Raw genomic sequence first — 11,426 nt, 5'->3', positions numbered from 1 at the left:
CATTTCTGATTGATCTCAAACATAAGTAGATACTCTCCTAGGGACTCTGTCAAAGATGTTGGAAGAGGTATTCCTTGAGATATATTCATGCCATAGAGGACTCTGCCCCCAGTTACCACTGTACCACAGGAAGTTGGGAGACATTTGGAGTATTGCTTTGCTTATGCTTTTGTTTTTTTTAATTTGAACTGATTCCAAAAAGGATATAAGGCTCTTGAATTTGGGGTTAGTCTGCACCTTCACACAAGGGACAAAACTAAAGTAAATATAACTATTGTTTTGGTACAGTTTGTCTTTACCAACAAAAAAATATTTAGTGTTTGTAATCATTGATCAAAGATAGCATTCTGCCTGGAGCGGCTGCTTTCAGAGCTATTAAAGTGTACCATTTTGATGTTTTGGAGCATATCTTTTTAAACCAAAAATCCTACATCCAGTTCTGTTATCAAAATCACTCATAACCTTCTATACTTGAGTATTTCACCAATTGTAAGATATACAGGAGAAACAAAAGTTTCTGGACAAATTCATGACCTGTGTTGATCATTGCTGATGCTCTGAGTGAAATGGTCATGAATTATCATAGAAAATGGATCTCCCATGCCCTAGCCGGTTTGGCTTAGTGGATAGAGCATCAGCCTGCAGTCTAAAGGGTCTTGGATTCAATTCTAGTCGGGGCACATGCCCAGGTTGTGGGCTTGATCCCCAGTGTGGGGGGTGCAGAAGGCAGCCAGTCAATCATTGATGTTTCTATTTTTCCCTCTCTTCCTCTTTAAAATAAATTTTAAAATACTTTAAAAAAAAAAATGGGTCTTGCACCCTGATGAAGAATGGTAGCTATGAGGTAATATGGGTGTTGATTGGTTTTTGAAGGAACCATATTATTTATAGCAGTCTATTACTATTGTAGATCACTGCAGACAGCAGTAATTATTAGACCAGGCATACCCTTTTTCCTTTCTATAATGTAATGCCTATAACTGGTTCCTTCGATAGCAAGTTTATTTTGTATCAAATAGGCAGAAGGAAATATAGATTCTAGAAACTACTAATAATTAAGATCATATCTGCATATTCAGTTGCAAATACATTGTTTTGATAAATCCTAATACCTCAAGTTTGATAGAATTTGGCCAAGGGGAGAATTTGGCCAACAGACTGTACTGCATACAGGAAAATGTATGTGGCCAAGTCTTATCACTAATGTGATAAAATATTACTCATATGACTCCTTAAGGTCTCAACTCCTACCATGTGTGACCATGCAAACATGTCATTCATTTAGAAACTCCTTTCATGATCTGGAAAGGCTCCACTCAGTTCAAAAACAAAATCTTCCAATAGCAAGGAGAAATTTAGACTAGGACACACAGGAAAATCTCATTGACCACAAGAGAATTTAAGCCGACATTAAATTATTTCCTATGTGTTGTGGAATTGTGCACCTAAAACCTGTATAATTTTAAGCAGTGTCACCCCAATAAGTTCAATAAAAAGGGGAATAAAATTATGTCCTTATTTAAATGCAGTTGTTAGAAAATTACTCTCTGCTGCCTATGTTTTTAAGGCTGACCCTTAATGGCTCTCTTCCTTACATATAATTTATCTTAAGACTTCTATCATTTGCTCTATTTGTATTTACAAGTAGTTTTGGTCTGATGAATTTAGTCTTTTTTTAAAAAAAATTGTTCTTCCCTAAATCCTGTTTTCTCATTTCCAATGGACTGCCAGCCCAATGTACTGTCAAAGTCAGAACCCTGGAAAACTGGCAAGTGAAGCATAAGGATTAGAAACATATAGAATAGAGATACAACCAATAGGTTGGTCTTATGCTGATGTCCTGGTAGTGAGATGACCATAAAGGTTTATTCCAGGAACTGGGAAAACCCACTTTCTTTAAAAAAAAATTTTATTTAAAGTATATATATATTATTGGTATTTTTACAGAGAGGAAGAGAGAGAGACAGAGTTAGAAACATCGATGAGAGAGAATCATAGATCAGCTGCCTCTTGCACACCCCTACTGGGGATGTGCCCACAACCAAGGTACATGCCCTTGACTGGAATCGAACCTGGGACCTTTCAGTCCACAGGCAGATGCTCTATCCACTGAGCCAAACCGGTTTCAACTAAGAACTTTTTATTTTTTTAATTTTTTTGCTGCTTTTATTTGATAAGGTCGCTTCACTGCTATGAGAGGGGGTGGCGGTTGCTTCTCACCACAATCAGCAATATTCCAGTTTCCCCCCATAGTGAGCAAGAGGCATTCTTAAATAAAGGAGTTGGAGCTGGGCCTCAGCAATCCGACAGAACGCCGAAAAGAGCTGCACTTTTTCTCAGCACTCCCTCTTCCTGCCCCTGAGCACCTGCCCGATCCAAGATGGCTTCCCGGGAACAGGTAACTAAATGTTTTCCGTGCAGAGCGCCCCCAGCGGCGGGGGCAAAAGAAATGCCCAGGGGCCTGGAAGCCTGCGAACTGAGACTACCAAGGGGAGCTACCGCTGGATTTTATTTTCAATCAGGCATATCCGTGGTTGCCTACGGACACTTCAGAGCCTTTTAGGACCCACGCGTCCGTCCCTTTCCCTCCCCCCCCACCTTCGAGAGACTTCCTGGACGGGACGCACACAACCCTGCTGGAAGAGGCCGGGCGTCGGCCCTGTCATTGGTGGGAGGAAGCTAGGTGGGCGGGGCCTGGCGAGAATGGACTACTAGCAAGCTAGGTTGAGGCGAGGGCTGGCCATGCTCCGCCGGAAGGCGCCTTGTTCTCCGTGAGGGTGAGCTGAAACGCTGGCTGGAAAGGAAGTGCCGGGACTGGTTCAGGTAGGCTTCCCGTTCGCGCCCGCTCCTCAGTGCCGGCGCAGGGGTCTTTGCAAAGGCCGAGGCCCTTAGAATTGGTTTCAGAGACTCATCCTCTTCCTCGATCCACCGCCCCCGCCCGCCCGCCAGTTGTGAAGGGATCAGGTGCCGGGTGATGCTCCGGACGGAACCACTCTCCTTTGTGAGAGGCCGGGGGAGCGGCCGCCCGCCCGCCGCCGCCCGGCCCGGGCCGGGCCGCGTCGCCCCGCGGGGGCAGCTGCCCGGCCGCCGTGGGGTTTCAGGGCCTGTCACTGCGGTGCTGGGCGGGGTGTAGGCTTTAAGGCAGCTCCTTGTCCTCCTTGGCCCTTCCGAGGAAGGAGAACTCCCCGGCTCCGTTTGGTTACACTCCATACTTTGGACTCAGGAGTGAGAGATTAGGGTTTTTCTTTTTTTGATTTTTGTTTTTGGCTTGTGTTCTTGTAGGTTAATAGTGGAAGTGGGTAGGAACGCACGGGGTGAGCGTGTGCAGATTGTTTTACATTATTACGTGTAGTTTCTGTGGATCTTCGGGAGAGAAGAGCAGGCCTTGGGGGACTGTTTAGAGGGGGGGGGGGGCGCGGGGGCGGGGGCGGAGAGGAGCCCCAGCCTCGCCTCCCCGCTGACAGGTCTGCGGAGCTTCCTGGTTTCTGTTGCATTATGTAAACCCTCCGCTGGCAGAGGACCCCTCCCCTTACCTCTGGGCGAAGGCAGCTTCTTTATTTACCTGGCTCTGGTGTCGCAGGAAACTTCCCTGCCATTGCAGCAGCGGTGCCAGTGCAGCAGCTCCGGCCTGCTAAGGGGCAGGCCTGCAGGGATCCAGGCCTTGGGAGAAGAGGGGTGCAGTGCGGGCATCTAGGGGTATAGCTGTTCGGTGAACCTCTCCCCAGGGACCGAGCATAGAGAGCCAAAAGTCAAAGGCTTGGTATTCGATAGCTTTTTCTTTGAAAGAACGTCCCAAACACCAGCCAGAGGAGCCGCATCACCGGGGACCACTGCATCCTGCCATCGCACACCCCGACAGCACCGTATCATTGGCTCCTCAGTTGTTCTGTAGGGATTCTCTGACCGGGTTACCCCACCATCGGCTCAGGGCCCAGCTGGTGTGTAGGGCACCTTAGATACTAGATGCTGAGTGTGTGATGTGTCCTCTGGGTAGTTCACGAGGTAATGTCTTCTGCAGAATTTCTTTTGAGTTTGGTCACCAAATAAGATTTCAGAACAGATTGTCAACCTTTTCGGGCCAGAATGTGAGAAGCTCCCCATTCCGAGTATTTTGGAATTATCCTGCCCCTTAACCAGAGTTATGATAAGGAAAACGTTTTTCGTTTAAGAAGGCCCGCGTTGCAGGAGTGGCATACCAGTGGGTCTGCAAGGCAGGATGACGTACACTGGCCAAAGACAGGGTAGGTGTGCGTGTGTGGACAGGCTCGGGTGGGAGGTTTAAAATGGAAGTACCGAAGTTGTAGTGGATTTTGATAAGGCATTTGATGAAGCGGTGTACGGGTACTTGCACAATTCACACTTTCCCCATGTTGCTTGATCTATCTTCTGCATCTGGCCTTTTGATGTTGTCAGTTCCCACATTGACAAAATCCATTTAGATGGGGATAGAAAGTGACACAAATCTGCTGAGCTGGCTGTGAATCACCAGGAAACACAGATCTTGTGTTTCCTAGGGCAGCCTTGTCTGCAGCGTCGCTGGGTGCTGGAGTGGAATCCTGGCGTTATAATCACCACCACTGCAGAGTTTTGGTTTTAAAATGAAAAATTGGACATTTTATGTGAAGGGTCAAATTTCTGATAGCTAAGGTAGGATGGTGAAGGGGAATCTGTCTTTAAAAAAAAAAAAAAAAAAAAGCAAACAACAACAACCATTGCACACATCTTTTAAAAACAGCAAGATCTTTCTAAGCAAAACTACCACTTAAGATTAATTGGTGAGTGCCAAGAACTGTGCTTGCTTACTGAGAGAATGAGATTTAATATTCCCATCTGCTGAAATACTGTAACACTTTCAGAACATTCAGAGAGATGCCAAATGCTTTAGAGATACTGTGTCCACAGCCCTGCAAGAGTTAAGATATCTCCCGAGCTTACATTGAACCTAATATCTCGGGGATAAACAGAACTTTTCTGGACCTTTCCCCCTTACCCCTAGAAGTCAGTCCTCTTCTGGGCTTGCATTTGAGCAAGTCCCTAATCTGCAGGCCTTACTGTGTTTACTATCTTATCTTTAACATTTGATTATCTCATAGGCAGTCATTTCATATTTCATTCAGCTTAAGTTTATAGAGCTCCCCTTTAATCAATTTTTTTTATTCTTTACAGAGTTAATGGTCTTCCTTTCATCCTCCATTACGATTTTGTTCACTTCATGTTTTTTTTTTTTTATTCACTGACATTGCACCTTTTTGCTTCTGTATTGCTGAGGCCTTTTAAGGAATGTAGAGAAACACTAAATGGTTTCTAGTACCCAAGTGATAGTTGTATTTCTTTTTTAAAAAATATATATATTTTATTTAATTTTTACAGAGAGGAAGAAAGAGGGATAGAGAGTTAGAAACATCGGTGAGAGAAACATTGATCAACTGCCTCTTGCACACCCCCTACTGGGGATGTGTCTGCCCTTGACCGAAATCGAACCTGGGACCTTTCAGTCCACAGGCTGATGCTCTATCCACTGAGCCAAACCAGTTTCGGCAAGTGATAGTTGTATTTCTATATGAAACTGTTTACTATTGCCTGAAAGTTTATTTAACCACTTATTACATTCTAAATTTTATCCTGAATGATTTTCCCCTCTTTTTAACCTTTCAGTTTTGTCTTATGTGTGTACATGTATGAAGTTGTAATTTAGCTCTTTTTGTGTGTGTTCTAACTCTTTCACACTGCCTTCAAGATTTTCATTGTATTTGTATTGCAAAATGAATCCATCTTTTTGTAGTTATTGGATGTTTTAAATTTAAACTACAAATTTCTCATTACACTCGTCTATAGGCATCTGTTAAAAAAAATTTTTTTTTACCTTTTACTTATACATTACTTTCTGCCCTTAACCAGGTTCTTGGTTGTTTAATGAAGCAAAAATGATCAGTTAAAAAATATCTTAATATTTTTTTATTAAGATACTGCCTTCAGATTGCAACAGTAGACTTTTAAAAATAAAACACTTAATTTCTACCTACTAACGTTTGTTACATAATATCAATGTCCAGCAGGCTTACACAGAAACTATACTGGCATGGGTAATTGCTTTACATTCACCTTCAGCAGGGATGGATCCAGGAATGTATTCTAAACAGTGTAGGGAACCTAGACAGTGTTCTAGCGTCTTCAATTTCAGACTATCTAAATGTATTCTTATTAGTGTGTTTGTGAAGACCTCCCAGAACATCAGGCTCACTCTTATTCAAATAAAAATACCCTCAAAAATTCAAAGGCAAGTCAAGGATTTTAACAAGAAACTTCTCTTAAGCATAATTATTAAGAAAATATTGGGTTTGTCTTTGAAGGAATGAAACATCCCTTTCCTCTAAAATTACACCAGAGAAATTTATGGTGTATGGCTTAATTTTATTTGGCATTTTTAGACCTTATTTCATTTTAAAAAGGCAATTATATGACATGCTACTCAGATTACTAGGCAGTAATAGGACTGTGCTTCTTTTCTCCCCTGTATCTTAGCACATTAAATGTGATAGTTCTAATTCTTTTGGTAATGTCCCAATACTCCAGTAACTAATAATCCTATAATAAGACTTTTTGGTTTTGAGAGTCTGTAATTCTTCTAAAACAATGTCAGTACTTCTCTGAGAAAGGAAGTATATTAACTAAATTCTTAATTTCACCTGAGAGAAAGGATTTCAAGGACTATAAAATCTTTCAGGTTTCTCCAATTGCCTTGCATTGTCATTATAGAAATCCTTGGAATATCCAAAGGTTTTGTGTTTTCTTTTCCCCCACTATGAACTTTCTTCTTCTTCCTCTTTTTTAAAATATATTTTTATTGGTTCCAGAGAGGAAAGGAGAGGGAGAAAGAGATAAAAACATCAAATGGGCAGCCAGGACCGGTTTGGCTCAATGGATAGAGCGTCGGCTTGGGGACTGAAAGGTCCCGGGTTCGATTCCGGTCAAGGGCATGTACCTTGGCTGTGGGCATATCCCCAGTAGGGGGTGTGCAAGAGGCAGCTGATCGATGACTCTCTCTCATCGATGTTTCTGACTCTCTATTTCTCTCCCTTCTTCTCTGTACAAAATCAATAAAATATATTAAAAAAAAAAAAAAAAAAAAAAAAAAAAAAAAAAAAAAACATCAAATGGGGATCAGTCTTGCAAGCTGGGCATGTGCCCGGACCTGGAATCCAACTGTGACTTCCCCTTGCATAGGTTGATGCTCAACCATTGACCACACTGGCTGGGCCCCCACTACATACTTCCATTTTTTTCTTTCACTATATACTTTGGGGATCCACTACATCTTTGGGAATTAGTCCTTTGGGACATGGAATAGTTTGTACATTGTCCCATTAAAGAAAGGGATTTTCTTTTTCATTAAGTTCTTGAGGAAATGGTGATTTCAGTAGTTGGGCTGCCTTTTTTTTTTTTTTTTTTTTTTTTTTTTTTTTCCCAGAGAGAAAGAGAGAGGTATAGAGAGTTAAAAACATCGATGAGAGAGAATCATCGATTAGCTGCCTCTTGCACACCCTCTCACTGGGGATGTGCCCGCAACCAAGGTACATGCCCTTGACTGGAATTGAACCTGGGACCTTTCAGTCCACAGGCCAATGCTCTATCCACAGCCAAACCGGTTTCGGCTGGGCTGCCTTTTTTAAGTCCAAATCATAGCAGGATTTTTTTTTTTTTTTTTTTTTTTTTTTTTTTAATCCTCACCTGAGGATATTTTTCCCATTTATTTTTAGAAAGAGTAGAAGGAAGGAAAAGGGGGTGAGGGGAGAGACAGAGAAAGAAAACATTATGAGACACATTGGTTGCCTCCCACATTCCCTGACCAGGTCCAGGATCAAACTTACAACCCAGGTACATGCCCTTGACCAGGAATTGAAACCGCGACCCTTTGGGCCTGTGTCCAATGCTCTAACCACTGAGCAACCGGCCAGGGTCATAGCAGGATTTTGTAACAGAACATGATTTTATCAGATATACATCTGCCTAAATAAACTGAATGGAGAAAACTTTGGAATTTTGGATAGGGGCTACCAAGTTGCATGGATACTGAACTTTTTACTCGGTGGTTTCTTCATTACTTCTATCAGTGCTCAATCATTCTCTTTTTTTACCTCTTGTCTGTGGAGTGGAGCACATTAGTAACACATCAGTTCTGTAAAATGTGCTTTTGCTTATTTTTCCGGTATGCCTCCTGTTGGGGCAATCTTTTTCATAAGGTCTTTACATATAGGGAATGATCACTCCTCTCCTAAAGACCATGGGAGTCTGGATCTGGGCATATGAACTACCAAGGGACAGCCTGCTTCGTTGGAGAACGTAAGTTCCCATGAGCAGGCGTTGTGAAGTAAATGGAGTAGTAGGAGATAGACACTGGCATCGTTCCTACAAAGATGAAAATGATTAATTGAACTACCTGGTTGTTGCCCTAGACACCAGTGCTGGTTGAAGTCTTTTTCATGAGCTTGAGGTTAAAAGGTTTTACTGCTTTCTCAGCAGAGTCTTTTCATCCCGCCCAGCAGTCCTGCTATTGTAATTGTGAAACTTCTACATCTATTTCAGTACTGCACTATTATGCTTAGTAGATCAGCTCAGCCAAGTCTCAAAGGAGTAATTTTGCTTTGAGAGAAATCTTTAGAGGTACTCTTTTAAATTATTGGACAGGGAATAATAAACTTCTCTTTATTTTCCTACTGTGTGCCAAATATTGTACGTTATCTTTTTCTCTTTAGATATGTTTTTATTGATATTTAGGAAGAGAAGAAGGGAGAGAGAGAGAGAGAAACATCAATGAGAGAAAAACATCGATTGGCTGCCTCCTGCAGGCCCCCACCGGGGACAAACCCACAACCCAGGCTTGTGCCTCAACCGGGAATTGAATCTGTGACCTCTTGGTGCATGGGTCGATGCTCAACCACTGAGCCACACTATTCAGGCTGTACATTATCTTTTAATCTTCAGAATAATCCTGAAATGTATGTGATGTTAGCTTCATTCTACGGAAGAGAAAAGAATAAGAGAGTGAGGTTGGGTAACTTAACCAGGAGTAGGACTCAGGCTGTTGGACTTCAGAGTCCCATTCACTATCTAGCTTCCCCCTACTTCACGGCGCAGTGCTGACCCCTGTGGGAGAACTCTCTCTGACCACAACGTGAGACAAGCACCAGGCGTCTGGCGGGTAGCCTGTTAAAGCTGTACCTTTAGCAGTTGTAGAACCTTGAGAATATAATATTTCTTTTTGTACCTCTGTTAAAAAGCAAAAAAAAACCCCACATAGTTTCTTTTATTTAAGTTGGTTATTTTGAAGATAAGAGCATGTGAGGTACTTTAAGCTCCACATGGGAAAATCACTTGGTCAGTCTTGCAAATGACTCCATACTTTTAGCCAATGCACGTCAAAGTAGCACACGAAGTTTTCATTAGTCACATGTCACTGGGGTCATTTTTTGTGCCTAGCGGCACAAGTGTGATAGCAGTGCTTTATAATGTTTCTCCTCCCCCTTTTTAACACACACCTTTTTAACATAAATGTTGCAATGAAAACAATCCCTCATAAATAAAGTGAATATTTATATTTTTCTGTTAGGCTGAGCAAATGTATGTATATTGCCCCAGTAAAAGTAGACCATGTAAGAGCGGTGTGTGTGTGTGTGTGTGTGTGTGTGTGTGTGTGTGTGTGAGAGTGTGTGTGAGTGTGTGTGTGAGTGGGGGAAGGGGGGCGCATAAAGAGGACCAGGATTCTGTTACCTAAATTACATATATATTGTTACTGTGCGGAATGACCAAAAGTGGCAACGTTCAAGGTGGACGTGTTGATCCAGTTATCAATTCCTCATCCTCATCGGTAGTCCAGAATGTTACTTTCACCTTGGTGACCATGTGCCAGTGAAGAGGAAGATCCAGTCCAACTTGACCAAAGGATGGAAAGATTAGGCTCTTATTTTCTGTCTCAGAGAGAGCAAACTCAGAGTTATTTAGTGGGAGGGAGGGGGGGGGGGGGGGGAGAAACGCACACATAATGAGCCTGACTTAAAAATGAATCCATGCCCTATTTTCAAGTCATATGGGTATAGTGTCATCTAGTTGCTACTTGCCACAGCTTTAAATTGGCCACCACTGAGTCTTTAATGGTCCCAAGCCTAAAGAAGATGACTAAAAATTCATTACTTTCAACACTGTCCCACTGTAGAAAACAGTGTTTTTATGGGTATTGCCTGTAGCCCTGTTTACTATATGTAAAAGCTGTGTTAGTTTTACAGGTCCTGAAATGTGGAGATGCTTAAGGTTTTATGAGGCCTCTTCTGAATGCTTCTGGTAAAAAAATGTGCCGCTGCCCATTAATTTGTTACTATCTCTGCTTTCTGAGCGAAGCCGCTGCTTTTGCCAAAAACCTCCCCGTTACCTCTCACTCCCACAAACCTTTGGTTGGAAGTTGAACATGCATTCCTTCAACAAATGTATATTGAATGTCTGGTACCACCCGATAGGCAAAGGGAATATTGTAATGAACAAGTTACACACAGTCCTTGACCTGTGGAATTTGCATTCTACTATGGGGGAGGGGGAGAAGGGAAGGCATCAAACAATTATACTGTAATCAGTTGTTCAGTCTGAACTACATAAAAGTTGTGGATGTTACAAGACAGTTTATAACAGAGGCATGTAACCTGGAGCATGATGTAGTAGGGTGATTAAGCTTGTGACTTCTGAAGCCAAGCTGCCTGAATTTGAGTCTGGCACTGCTTTTTAAAAAAATGTATTTTATTGATTTTTTACAGAGAGGAAGGGAGAGAGAGAGTTAGAAACATCGATGAGAGAGAAACATCGATCAGTTGCCTCCTGCACCACCCCTAATGGGGATGTGCCCGCAACCAAGGTACATGCCCTTGACTGGAATCAAACCTGGGACCCTTGAGTCCGCAAGCCGATGCTTTATCCACTGAGCCAAACCGATTAGGGCAAGTCTGACACTGTTTTTGCCAGCTGTGGATGTTGAGAAAATTACTTATCTTTCTGTGCCTTAGTTTTCTCATCTATAAAGATAGTTATTGTAGGTTTAAGAAAATGAAATGGGTTCTATATTTGCATTGTTTAGAGGAGTGCCTGCCATGTAACGTATACTGCATAAATTTGGCTTTGTGTCTTGAAGGTCAGGGAAAGCTTTTTCGAAATGATGATGTTGAAATAAGCTTTGAAGTATAAAAAATTTAACAGGCAGAATGGAGGGGAACCAGTTAGAAGTCAGTAGCACTAGTTCAGGAGACATTTAGCATATAGATAATTTGGTGGAAAAAGTGAATAATTGAGTCCATGCATGTGGATTAGATATTCTTGAAAAGAAAATATAGACTCATAAATAAAAAGGGTTCTAAGACCAAAGCTTGGTGAACTTGAACAATTAAAGG

At 42.1% G+C, this 11,426-nt stretch overlaps 1 protein-coding gene across 4 annotated transcripts in view; it reads left to right on the top strand.

Annotated features, from left to right (window-relative positions):
• The first annotated feature begins 2,716 nt into the window (after positions 1-2,716).
• Positions 2,717-11,426, top strand: part of CHD8 (chromodomain helicase DNA binding protein 8) — a 63,406-nt gene continuing 54,696 nt past the window's right edge. Inside the window, exon 1 of one of the 4 annotated variants that reach the window (XM_036448228.2) lies at positions 2,717-2,823. The gene's annotated coding sequence lies outside the window, so the exon portion shown is untranslated. Of the gene's footprint in view, positions 2,824-3,153; positions 3,239-11,426 lie in introns of those variants that run through there. The other 3 variants (XM_036448256.2, XM_036448246.2, XM_045584238.1) reach the window with 3 other exon arrangements.

Source organism: Pipistrellus kuhlii, unplaced genomic scaffold (assembly GCF_014108245.1).
Source record: "Pipistrellus kuhlii isolate mPipKuh1 unplaced genomic scaffold, mPipKuh1.p scaffold_m20_p_1, whole genome shotgun sequence".
Classification (NCBI taxonomy): Eukaryota; Metazoa; Chordata; class Mammalia; order Chiroptera; family Vespertilionidae; genus Pipistrellus; species Pipistrellus kuhlii.
The sequence above is the reverse complement of the archived record's forward strand: the minus strand, read 5'-3'. Positions and strand labels throughout refer to the sequence as shown.